Below are 13,394 nucleotides of genomic sequence, written 5' to 3' on the forward strand. Positions count from 1 at the left end.
AGTCTTAGTGGGAAAAATTACTGATTGTCTTTTTAGAAATTGCAGCAGTGGGTGAGCAGGAAGATGAAATAAAACCTGCCCTGTAAAATTACTAAAAGCAATTTGCCATTCTGAATTTAGCTGTAATAATGCTTGAAATTGATCCTTATTATAAGGAACAATGACTTCCATCATTTCTTTACCAAACAACTCTCTGCTGCGGTTTCTTCCTTTAATTATAAGAGTAGCCACCAAATCAGTATAGGGCATAATAACTTTCTTGTGAGAGACAGGTAAGTGAAGCCACTCTAGAGGGCCATTCTGCCACAAACATCTGGTAGGAGTGTGTTCAGTGGCTAAAATCACAAGCTGCCATGATTTCTCTATAATAACTCTGACTAAATGTTGATTATTAATTACTTCTTCTATTTTTCTAAGAGCTTTTACTGCTTCTTCTGTGAGCTCTCGAGGAGAAGTTGGATCAGCATCTACTCTCAAAATATCAAACAATGGAACTCGCGTCTCCGCCCTCAGCGTGGAGAAAAAGATCTCGGAGATGACGTCAGAGTAATGGCGGGGTAAGAAGCGATACTGATAAATCTCCCCCAAAACTCAACAAGATCTTCAACCAGAAACAGAAAAACCTATACTTGGAGCCTCCAGATGCTTCACAATACACCCGAAGGTATGGTCGAGTGAAAAATTGGCTAAACATATAACCAAACCCCGAAGGAATTAGGGAGTAAGAAATGCTCCGCCTTCCTCACTAACCTAAACAGGGCGGCTTTCTCTGGTAACTGTGAATATAGAAACTGAGGCGGGCAAAGGGGGTGAATAGATCCAGGCCGCGGCACAAACGGCCGAACCAGGCTGTGGCACGGAGATCCAAGCCGAGGAAAAACTGATCCTGTGGCAAACCGGGCAATACAAGCTAACACTCGCACCAAACCCAAACAAAGAAAGACAAGCAGGGCAGCCATTTTACCCGATCTCCTGGTCGGTGCGCAGTTAGTGGGCGAGAGATTTCTTCCTAAGCCCCGGGAGTGGGTGCCCATGTTATCCCACAGAGAGGCAGAGTCAGAGGCCTTTCTGTGGGCCAAAAGCAGAATCTCTGGGCAGCCCCAGCGCCCTGGGAAAGCCGCGCACGGGAGGGAGCGAGAACTAATTCCAACGGTGGAAATTTTCCGGGCTGGTGGGGGTTTCACTCAGAGGGAAACGTGGCCGGCCTCATATCCTGGTCTGCGGGCGAGAGATTCCTCCAAGTGCCTCGGCAGTGCGTGCCCGTGTTATTGCACAGAGGGGCAGAGTCAGGGGCCTTTGTGTGGGCCAAAGCGGAATCTCGGGCTGCCCCAGCGCCTTGCAAAAGCCGCACACAGGGATGGAGCGAGAGCCAATTCCAAAGCTGCAACTTTTCCATGCGGTTGGGGGTTTCACTCAGAGCATGAGACTGCTGGCCGGATATCCTGGTCTACGCATGCAGATACTGAGCGAGAGTTTCCTCCAAGCGCCCCGAAAGTGGGCGCCCCCCTGTGTTACCGGACAGAGTGGCAGAGCCAGAGGTCTTTGAGTGGGTGGAAAGCCCGCCTGATTATGCTAGCAGCTCTGACTGACTGAGCCTTACCCAGAGCCCTGTGCTGAGTGGAAATAGAGTGGGGAGTTGCCAGCTCTTTGAGCATCTTACTATCAGGCAGAGGCAGCAGCAACCCCATAGCTGGATTATCAGGCTACTAATTGAGGAAGGAAAGACTAGGAGAAAGGCTCCAGGAACACGGACTCTCTCACTGTCGGAGCCTATAAATGCTAATGAGCCTCGACTGCCAACGAGACTAAAGCACCATACATGACATTGCCATAGAGACTTATCAACTGCAAACCTCCACCTGAGCGTGCCAAAGGGGCAGAACCCGGGGTACAAAGTCACCGACCAGGAAGAGGGAGAGAAAAGAAAAAGCAAGAAGATAACCTCTCAAAATCAAGAATAATCTGCAGACTTTATAACCTATCCCATTTTATTATATTTGTTCATCTGTTTCTCTTATCTTCATTCTTGATACTTTTTTTCCTCCTCCAATTTGGCCAATTAACTCTGCCGGTCTTACTCTCTCCTCTCCTTGAACTACACTACCCATAAGTGTTACATCTCCCATTATCTTTTCTCTCCTCTTCCTTTCTCTCTATGAGGGTTGCACTCCAAAACCCTTAACTCTCTCTTTCTCTCTCTCTCTCTCTCTCTCCTTTCTTTTTTCTTCTTTTAGTGGTTCCCTCTTTTTTTCTCTCTCTCTCACTCTTTTCTCCCTCTATATTAGTTTCTTTCTTTCTCCTTTACATCTCCTTTCATTCAAACCTCAATTACAAACAAATTATCGTATCTGGGACTCAAACTTATGTTTGTGGCATTTTGGGGGTTTTTACTTCACCTTTTTAACTGACTAGCAGTGCTCCAATCCCTGGCTCTCCATTTTATCTAGTTCTTGTTCCACTAAATACAATAGTAATTTTTTAATTTGTCCCCCCATTTTTCTGTTTTCCTCTTATTCCTCTCATCATAACTCTTAGACAACCAACACCTAAAAGCAAATCATTTTATTCTTGACCCAAAATTTTTCCTTATTTGCTTTTTGTGGGTCCATACCTTCTTTTTTTTTTCTTTTTTTTCTTTTTATTTCTTTTTTTTGCCCCTTTATTACTTTTCCTCAGTTCAGGCCCTCCATCACAGGCATTGTTTGTCATAATTCACAGTTCACAACAAGATTTTCTCAAGAAAGAGGGGAGAGGAGAAGAGAGGAAAAAAAGGAGGGGGGAGTAATTTCCTTTTTTTAAAATTTTTATTTTATTTTATTTTTTTATTTCATTATTATTTTTTTTAAAAAAAACAACTCTTCGATTTTTTATTTTTTATTTTTTTTAACTTTTTATTCTTTATTAAATCTCATTAATACTATCAACAAAACCACCCTCAGATGCCATTAAAGAAGAGAAAATCGAATATCATGGATACAAAAGAAAGAGAGGTAACACAGCTAGATGAGGAAAAATCTATGGAGAAAAAATTTAATATATTGAAAACCTTGGAGCTAAATGACAGAGAATTCAAGAGAGAAATCCTAAAAATCCTCCGAGATATACATGAAAACACTGAAAGGAAATTTAGGGAGCTCAGAAAACAACTCAATGAACACAAAGAATATATGTCCAAGGAAATTGAAACTATAAAAACAAATCAAACAGAGATGAAAAAATCAATTCATGAGCTGAAAAACGAAGTAACAAGCTTAGCTAATAGAACAGGTCAGATAGAAGAGAGGAATAGTGAAATAGAAGACAAGCAACATGAGGCACAACAGAGAGAAGAAGAAAGAGACTCAAAAATAAAAAAAAAATGAGATAGCCCTACACGAATTATCTGACTCCATCAAAAAGAATAACATAAGAATAATAGGTATATCAGAGGGAGAAGAGAGAGAAAATGGAATGGAGAACATACTCAAACAAATAATAGATGAGAACTTCCCAAGCCTGTGGAAAGAATTAAAGCCTCAAGTTCAAGAAGCAAACAGAACCCGGAGTTTTCTTAACCCCAACAAACCTACTCCAAGGCATATCATAATGAAATTGACACAAACCAACAGCAAAGAAAAAATTCTCAAGGCAGCCTGGGAAAAGAAGAATACAACATATAAAAGAAGGCCCATTAGATTATCATCAGATTTCTCAACAGAAACTCTACAAGCTAGAAGAGAGTGGACCCCAATATTTAAAGTCCTGAAAGAGAGGAACTTTCAGCCATGAATACTATACCCATCAAAGCTATCCTTCAAATATGAAGGAGAAATAAAACATTCACAGATACAGAAAAGATGAGGGAATTTATCATCAGAAAACCCCCACTCCAGGAATTACTAAAGGGGGTTCTCCAATCAGATACAAAGAACAAAAAAAAAACAGAGCCACAAGTAAAAGCTCCAAGAAGAACACAATAAAACCAAATTTAAACTGTGACAACAACAAAAAGAAAGAGGGGGAGAAGATGGAGATTAACAGTAGCAAAGGACGATGGAGTGCAAAAGTACTCACAAAATAGTTCGCTACAATGAACAGGGTAGGGACCCTTTTCATTACTCAAAGGTAACCACCATTGAAAAAACCACCACAGAAGCACATGAGATAAAAAAGATAGCAACAGAGGAAAGATGTATGGAATACAACCAAATAAAAACAAAAGATAGAAAAACGAAAGAGAAGGATCAAACAAGACACAAAACTAACAGAAAGCAAGATATAAAATGGCAATAGGGAACTCACAAGTATCAATAATTACACTAAATGTAAATGGATTAAACTCACCAATAAAAAGGCACAGAGTAGCAGAATGGATTAAAAAAGAAAATCCAACTGTATGCTGCCTACAGGAAACTCATCTAAGTAACAAGGATAAAAACAAATTCAAAGTGAAAGGCTGGAAAACAATACTCCAAGCAAATAACATCCAAAAAAAAGCAGGTGTAGCAATACTCATATCGGATAATGCTGACTACAAGACAGGAAAATTACTCAGAGACAAAAATGGCCATTTCATAATGGCTAAGGGGACACTGAATCAAGAAGACATAACAATTCTTAATATATATGCACCAAACCAAGGAGCACCAAAATATATAAGACAGCTACTTATTGATCTTAAAACAAAAACTGACAAAAACACAATCATACTTGGAGACCTCAATACACCGCTGACGGCTCTAGATCGGTCATCCAAACAGAGAATCAACAAAGATATAGTGGCCTTAAACAAAACACTAGAGCACCTGGATATGATAGACATCTACAGGACATTTCATCCCAAAGTGACTGAGTATACATTTTTCTCCAGTGTACATGGATCATTCTCAAGAATTGACCATATGTTGGGCCACAAAAACAACATCAGCAAATTCAGAAAAATTGAAGTTGTACCAAGCATATTTTCTGATCATAAAGCCTTGAAACTAGAATTCAACTGCAAAAAAGAGGAAAAAATCCCACAAAAATGTGGAAACTAAACAACATACTTTTAAAAAATGAATGGGTCAAAGAAGAAATAAGTGCAGAGATCAAAAGATATATACAGACTAATGAAAATGACAATACGACATATCAGAATCTATGGGATGCAGCAAAAGCAGTGATAAGAGGGAAGTTCATATCACTTCAGGCATATATGAACAAACAAGAGAGAGCCCAAGTGAACCACTTAACTTCCCACCTTAAGAAACTAGAAAAAGAAGAACAAAGACAACCCAAAACCAGCCGAAGAAAGGAGATAATAAAAATCAGAGCAGAAATAAATGAATTAGAGAACAGAAAATCTATAGAAATATTAATAGAACAAGGAGCTAGTTCTTTGAAAAGATCAACAAAATTGACAAACCCTTGGCAAGACTTACCAAGGAAAAAAGAGAAAGAACTCATATAAACAAAATCCAAAATGAAAGAGGAGAAATCACCACGGACACCGTAGATATACAAAGAATTATTGTAGAATACTATGAAAAACTTTATGCCACTAAATTCAACAACCTAGAAGAAATGGATAAATTCCTAGAACAATACAACCTTTCTAGACTGAGTCAAGAAGAAGCAGAAAGCCTAAACAGACCTATCAGTAGAGAAGAAATAGAAAAAACCATTAAAAACCTCCCCAAAAATTAATGTCCAGGCCCTGATGGGTATACTAGCGAATTTTATCAAACATTCAAAGAAGACTTGGTTCCTATTCTACTCAAAGTCTTCCAAAAAATTGAAGAAGAAGCAATACTTCCAAACACATTTTATGAGGCCAACATAACCCTCATACCAAAACCAGGCAAGGATGGCACAAAAAAAGAAAACTACAGACCAATATCTCTAATGAATACAGATGCTAAAATACTAAACAAAATACTAGCAAATCGAATACAACAACATATTAAAAAAATAATACATCATGATCAAGTGGGATTCATCCCAGAATCTCAAGGATGGTTCAACATACGTAAAACGGTTAACGTAATACACCATATCAACAAAACAAAGAACAAAAACCACATGATCTTATCAATAGACGCAGAAAAGGCTTTCGATAAAATACAACACAATTTTATGTTTAAGACTCTCAACAAAATGGGTATAGAAGGAAAATATCTCAACATGATAAAGGTCATATATGATAAACCATCAGCTAACATCATATTAAATGGCACTAAACTGAAGGCTTTCCCCCTTAAATCAGGAACAAGACAGGGTTGTCCACTCTCTCCACTCTTATTTAATGTGGTACTAGAGGTTCTAGCCAGAGCAATCAGACAAGACAAAGAAATAAAAGGCATCCATATCGGAAAAGAAGAAGTAAAGGTATCACTTTTTGCAGATGATATGATCCTATACATCGAAAACCCCAAAGAATCCACAAAAAGACTACTAGAAACAATAAGCCAATACAGTAAGGTCGCAGGATACAAAATTAACATACAGAAGTCAATAGCCTTTCTATATGCCAACAATGAAACAATTGAGAATGAACTCAAAAGAATAATCCCCTTCACGATTGCAACAAAAAAAATAAAATACTTAGGAATAAACATAACAAAGAATGTAAAGGACTTATATAATGAAAACTATAAACCATTGTTAAGGGAAATCGAAAAAGATATAATGAGATGGAAGAATATACCTTGTTCTTGGCTAGGAAGAATAAATATAATCAAGATGGCTATATTACCCAAAGCAATATACAAATTTAATGCAATTCCCATCAAACTTCCAATGACATTTTTTAAAGAAATAGAGCAAAAAATCATCAGATTTATATGGAACTATAAAAAACCCCGAATAGCCAAAGCAATCCTAAAGAAAAAGAATGAAGCTGGGGGCATTACAATACCTGACTTCAAACTCTATTATAGGGCCACGACAATCAAAACAGCATGGTATTGGCAGAAAAATAGACACTCAGACCAATGGAACAGAATAGAAAGTCCAGAAATAAAACCACATATATATAGTCAAATAATTTTTGATAAAGGGGCCAACAACACACAATGGAGAAAAGAAAGCCTCTTCAATAAATGGTGCTGGGAAAACTGGAAAGCCACATGCAAAAGAATGAAACTGGACTACAGTCTCTCCCCCTGTACAAAAATTAACTCAAAATGGATCAAAGATCTAAACATAAGACCTGAAACAATTAAGTACATAGAAGAAGACATAGGTACTCAACTCATGGACCTGGGTTTTAAAGAGCATTTTATGAATTTGACTCCAATGGCAAGAGAAGTGAAGGCAAAAATTAATGAATGGGACTACATCAGACTAAGAAGTTTTTGCTCAGCAAGAGAAACTGATAACAAAATAAACAGAAAGCCAACTAAATGGGAAATGATATTTTCAAACAACAGCTCAGATAAGGGCCTAATATCCAAAATATACAAAGAACTCATAAAACTCAACAACAAACAAACAAACAATCCAATAAAAAAATGGGAAGAGGATATGAACAGACACTTCTCCCAGGAAGAAATACAAATGGCCAACAGATATATGAAAAGATGCTCATCTTCTTTAGCTATTAGAGAAATGCAAATCAAAACGGCAATGAGATACCACCTCACACCTGTTCGATTAGCTATTATTAGCAAGACAGGTAATAGCAAATGTTGGAGAGGCTGTGGAGAAAAAGGAACCCTCATACACTGTTGGTGGGAATGTAAAGTAGTACAACCATTATGGAAGAAAGTATGGTGGTTCCTCAAAAAACTGAAAATAGAACTACCTTATGACCCAGCAATCCCTCTACTGGGTATATATCCCAAAAACTCAGAAACATTGATACGTAAAGACACATGCAGCCCCATGTTTATTGCAGCATTGTTCACAGTGGCCAGGACATGGAAACAACCAAAAAGCCCATCAATAGATGACTGGATAAAGAAGATGTGGCACATATACACTATGGAATACTACTCAGCCATAAGAAATGATGACATCGGAACATTTACAGCAAAATGGTGGGATCTTGATAACATGATACGAAGCGAAATAAGTAAATCAGAAAAAAACAGGAACTGCATTATTCCATACGTAGGTGGGACATAAAAGTGAAACTAAGAGACATTGATAAGAGTGTGGTGGTTACGGGGGGGGAGGGGGAATGGGAGAGGGAAAGGGGGAGGGGGAGGGGCACAAAGAAAACAAGATAGAAGGTGACAGAGGACAATCTGACTTTGGGTGATGGGTATGCAACATAATTGAACGACAAGATAACCTGGACTTGTTATCTTTGAATATATGTATCCTGATTTATTGATGTCACCCCATTAAAAAAATAAAATTATTAAAAAAAAAAAAAAAAAAAAAAAAAAAAAAAAAATATCAAACAATGGCTTAAGCTCTGCTGTAGTTAATTTCAAATAGGGTCTGATTCAATTAATGTCTTCCAATAATTTTTGATAGTCATTTAGAGTTTTTAAATGATTTTTTCTTAATTGTAACTTTTGAGGACTGACAATGTCTGTAGACAGAACACGTCCCAAAGTAATTAAAAGGTGGTTGTACTTGAATTTTTTCAGGGATAATTTTTAATCCAAAATTCTGTAAAAACTGAGTTGTTTCTTGTAAAATATTATGCAATTTTTCCTGATCAGGCAGAGCAAGTAAAATATTATTCATATACTGAATTAAATAAAGATCAAGATATTTTAATCTTATTGGATCTAAAGCTTGATTCACAAATTTTTGACAAAGCGTGGGACTGTTTTTCATTCCCTGGGGCAATATCTTTCACTGATATCTCTCATAAGGTTATTTAAATTTTTATGATGGCAGACTAAATGCAAACCTTTGACAATCCTGTGTAGCTAATGGTATAGTAATAAAGCAGTCCTGTAAATCCATAACAATTACACTGTAGCCATGAGGCACCGCAACTGGTGAGGGGTTTAAGGGTTCTTATTCACCTATATAAATCATTTCCATATATCTGGAGCTATTTGGAAAAAGACAAAACAGCGTTATTAGCTGGATTAAACAAAAGAGGGTAAAAGTCTGCAGGAGAAACAGATTCAGTATTTTCTGTAGGATTCCAGCATCTCTCAGCTGTTGAATAATTCTGTATATTAGCATTCAAAAGAAATTTTTTAAAGTAAGAAGCAGGATAAAGAAGATTTGCAGGAGTTTCAGTATACGATTTTTCTATATTCATAAAAACATTTCTACTCCATTAATTAACAGGCAATTTAAAGAACACATTAAAGCTGGAAAATCCTAGTGTGACTTTCATTATTTTTTTATATTAAAAAAATCTACACCTTTGTTAGGCAAATCTACTCTGCTTCATGCTCTGCAGTGGCAGCAAGCAGCCTGAAGCTTGAAGCAGTTTAGTCAAAATCAACAAGTCTTTAGGATTCATATTTCATTCTATTTAAATTTAAATGAGTGTGCTTTACTTGTTTCAATTAAAATTATAAATTTGTAGGGATGATATATTTATAATATTAGAGCTGGCGTATTCAATTTTTGCATGCAAGAACTTAAAAAATCACATTTAGACAACATTAAACAAAGACCAAACACAAACAAGAATCAGACAAAGTAGACAAATCAGACAAATTAAAGAAACCCGGGATTTTAGAGATTAGAATATGGCCTGCATGATCTTTACACAGGGCTATTTTGATTGGAAAATTAAGGATAGAAACTAAACAGAACTCTCTCTTGAAAAGTTTCAAGAACGGCCGTTTATGAGATTCTGTTTAGCCATATCCAAACAGGTGTTCCCTTTGCCCTCTTTTCAGACATAGAACAGGAAAGAAATAAAATGAGTTGAGAGAAAGAGGAGAACAGAAAAAACTGTAATTTTTCCAAACTCTTAAGTCCTTCTATTTACTAAAGAAAATCAGATAATAACACAACTTTAAAACTCATCTCAGTCTTCTAATTATTCATAAATTCTAATAGCTGCTACAACCAGCAGCCGAAATCCCTCCATATCAACTTCCACAAGAGGCTTGCTTCTCCCATTTTGCATTCCAAAGGAGATAATTTCCTCCAGATAAACAAGCTTTAGCCACCTGTTCCCAATCATAAGGAGTCATCCAATTATGAGAAACTGTTTCCACCAAGGACATAGTATAAGGAGAGGTGGGTCCATATTGACTGCAAGCCATTTTTAACTCTTTCAAAAATTTATAAGGAAGCAGCTCCAATGTAGGAATCCCTCATCATCAAATTCACCAGCCACAGCCACAGGAAAACATAATGACAAATTAGTTTCCCCTTGGTCGCAAGAAGCTTGAATTGCCTTCTGCAACCCTGTTAACCCTGATGATTTTTTCTTTTCATTAACATCTGGTGATTGTACTGGTAGAGGCAAAGACATTTAATAACCTTATTTTTATCCTTTTTGTCAGTTTTCGGGGGATATAATATGGGCAAGACTGTTTTTGACTTCCAATCCTCATTATCCCTATTATATTTAGCTGTCTCATCTTCTAATTCAGCCTCATCAGTTGGAGATAAATGATCTTTACTATCATCCTGATGTTTACTTAATTTTAAAGAGACCATTCCATAATCTGTACTATCTTGAGACTGCCTTCTATTTCTTTTTTTTTTTTTTTTTCCATTTTTCTGAAGCTGGAAACAGGGAGTGACAGTCAGACAGACTCCCGCATGCGCCCGACCGGGATCTACCCAGCACGCCCACCAGGGGCGACGCTCTGCCCACCAGGGGGCGATGCTCTGCCCATCCTGGGCATCGCCATATTGCGACCAGAGCCACTCTAGCGCCTGAGGCAGAGGCCACAGAGCCATCCCCAGCGCCCGGGCTATCTTTGCTCCAATGGAGCCTTGGCTGCGGGAGGGGAAGAGAGAGACAGAGAGGAAAGCGCAGCGGAGGGGTGGAGAAGCAAATGGGCGCTTCTCCTATGTGCCCTGGCCGGGAATCGAACCCCGGTCCTCCGCACGCTAGGCCGACGCTCTACCGCTGAGCCAACCGGCCAGGGCTGAGACTGCCTTCTATTTCTAATTAATGGAGTCTCTTCTTTTGGAGGAGTATCTGCCTTAGAAAATTTATGTATCTCATGTTCTGGATCTAAGGCATCTTTAATCAAGCTTCATAAAGCAAATGTATTGACTGGGACCATTCTGGTCTATGTAGCTCATAATAAAGTTTTAGATCTTTTCCAACATTAGCCTATGTCTCAAGACTAAGTGTTCCCTCATCTGGAAACCATGGAGAACATTCTTGTACAAAATGCAGAAAATGAGCTACTTATTGAGGGGAAACGCTAACTCCTTTTAGGGAAAGTATATACTTAATGACTTCTATAAAGAGTCTTCTTTCTTTAGACTCAGTATGGCCCATGACTTCTCAAAATCTTAAGTTCTGAAATCCTCCACCTATCCTCACCCTGTCTTCCTTACAGGGGGGTCTGCAGCACCCTGAGTGGAGTCCTAGCCATCCCAAGACAATGAGGGGGGCTTACCTGTGGGTCCCTGTTCAGGCACCAAATGCCGGGGTCCAGCCCTGGGGGGAATCCAGGGGTCCCACAGGAAGAGACAATGCCAGCGAAATCGAGTGAGAGAGCCGAATTCTTTTCTTTCTCTTTATTCTCTAGTTAGCATTTACTGCCAGGCATCTCTGCCAATGGCTAGTCTAACTTTACTTTTTATGCACACACACTAAGTTACAATCACATGGTATTTTGAGTACATCATTGTTTTAGTTTCACTATGGTTACATATTTCCAGATAACAGTTAATTCATATCTATAAGCTATAAATCAGGTGGTAAGTCATTCAAAGTACAGTTATACAATAACTTGAATAGTAATAACAATATCAGTACAAACTTCTAAAAGATGAGTTCTAATTAATAACTCTATTTTACTGTTGTTGTGAGTCAAGGGCGCAGAAAGAGATAGCAGACGAAATCATCAAGGACTAGCAAAGGACCACCGCTTGCTCAGGCAAATAGCCTTGAGTTCATGTAGTGTCCTAATTCTTTTTTCACAAGACTACAAAAGGCTTGCTATTTAAGAAACTGACATAGCATTAAGAGTAACTTTTACTTAAAGATACATAGAGTGCACCTGCAAGATAGCTAGTAGCAACATAATATCAGAAGGCATTAATTGCTATTGCTGCTATGAATCCTACCACATTCCTCTCCTTATTCTTGGAAAATACAAAAATCTCATGAGAATGTTTTACTGAGAAAAGCCCAGCAACTGCCTTCAGTCACAAAACAAGTCTTTTAACAAAACATTCTTTACTTGCCAGCTGCGCTCCCATCCAAGGCCATGCAATGGGCCACTCCACTACACCTTACCTAAGATTCTAATGTCTAGTTAAACTTTATTCATTTACTATATTCATACACTAGTTAAGTTCTAACTTTATTCTTTCTAACATGATTAATAAGAAGAAATTCTCCTACAAACTTAACCCTTTATGAGGGATATCATGGCCAGCCTCTTATGTTTATGAGCCCAGTTCAAGGGGCTTACAGGCTTTTCTGTGAAACTTACACCTTCTGTCTCATTTCCAAAGAAATTACTACAAATCTACAGGGAAAGAACGGTACTATTATCGCTGTGCCATAAATAATAGCACACACCCAGGAAAGGGGGGATATAAGGCCAGATTAATTCAAAAGATCAAAGGGGGAAGTATCGTTGTGCCTTTCCTCTGAGGTGACTTTGTCAACCCACAGCTATTAGTCTTCACTGCGGTGACTTTATCAACCAGCAGTCATTGGTCTTCTTGTGCTGTGACTTTGTCAACCAGCAGTTGTGGATCTTCTCCTGCTGTGACCTTGTTAGCCAGCATTAGTGGATCAGCTCCTGACACTCTCTGTGTCTCCTCTCTCTAAAATGAATAAGTAAAATCTAAAAAAAATGGTAAATTAAGAATAGTTTCATGGTATATGTTTTTTTAAATCATTTTTAGAAAGGAGAGAGAGTGAGAGAGAGAATAGAGAGAAAGGGGGGAGAAGCAAGAAGCATCAACTCCCATATGTTTCTTGAACGGGCAAGTGCAGGGTTTCAAACTGGGGATCTCAGCATTCCTGGTTGACGCTTTATCCCCTGTGCCACCATAGGTCAGGCAGACTTTTCTCTTGATCCACTGGGTAATTTGATTATGTTGTGCTTGGTCTGGTTCTCTCTATGTTTATTCTATTTGATTATTTGAATATAAATTTTTTTGTTTCTAGTGTCATCTGATTTTGTAAAATGACAGGCCATTCTCTACTCTACTCTACCTTCCTTCACCCTTCCTTCCTCTAACTCCAAATACATGTGTCATAGGCTGCTTGATGCTTTCCCGTAGGTCACTGTGAACTTCTATTTAGGCCTCCCTGCCCCTGCTCTCTGCTTCACTTCTTCATTTGTTTGTATTTT

Source organism: Saccopteryx leptura, unplaced genomic scaffold (genome assembly GCF_036850995.1).
Source record: "Saccopteryx leptura isolate mSacLep1 unplaced genomic scaffold, mSacLep1_pri_phased_curated manual_scaffold_17, whole genome shotgun sequence".
Taxonomy (NCBI): domain Eukaryota; kingdom Metazoa; phylum Chordata; class Mammalia; order Chiroptera; family Emballonuridae; genus Saccopteryx; species Saccopteryx leptura.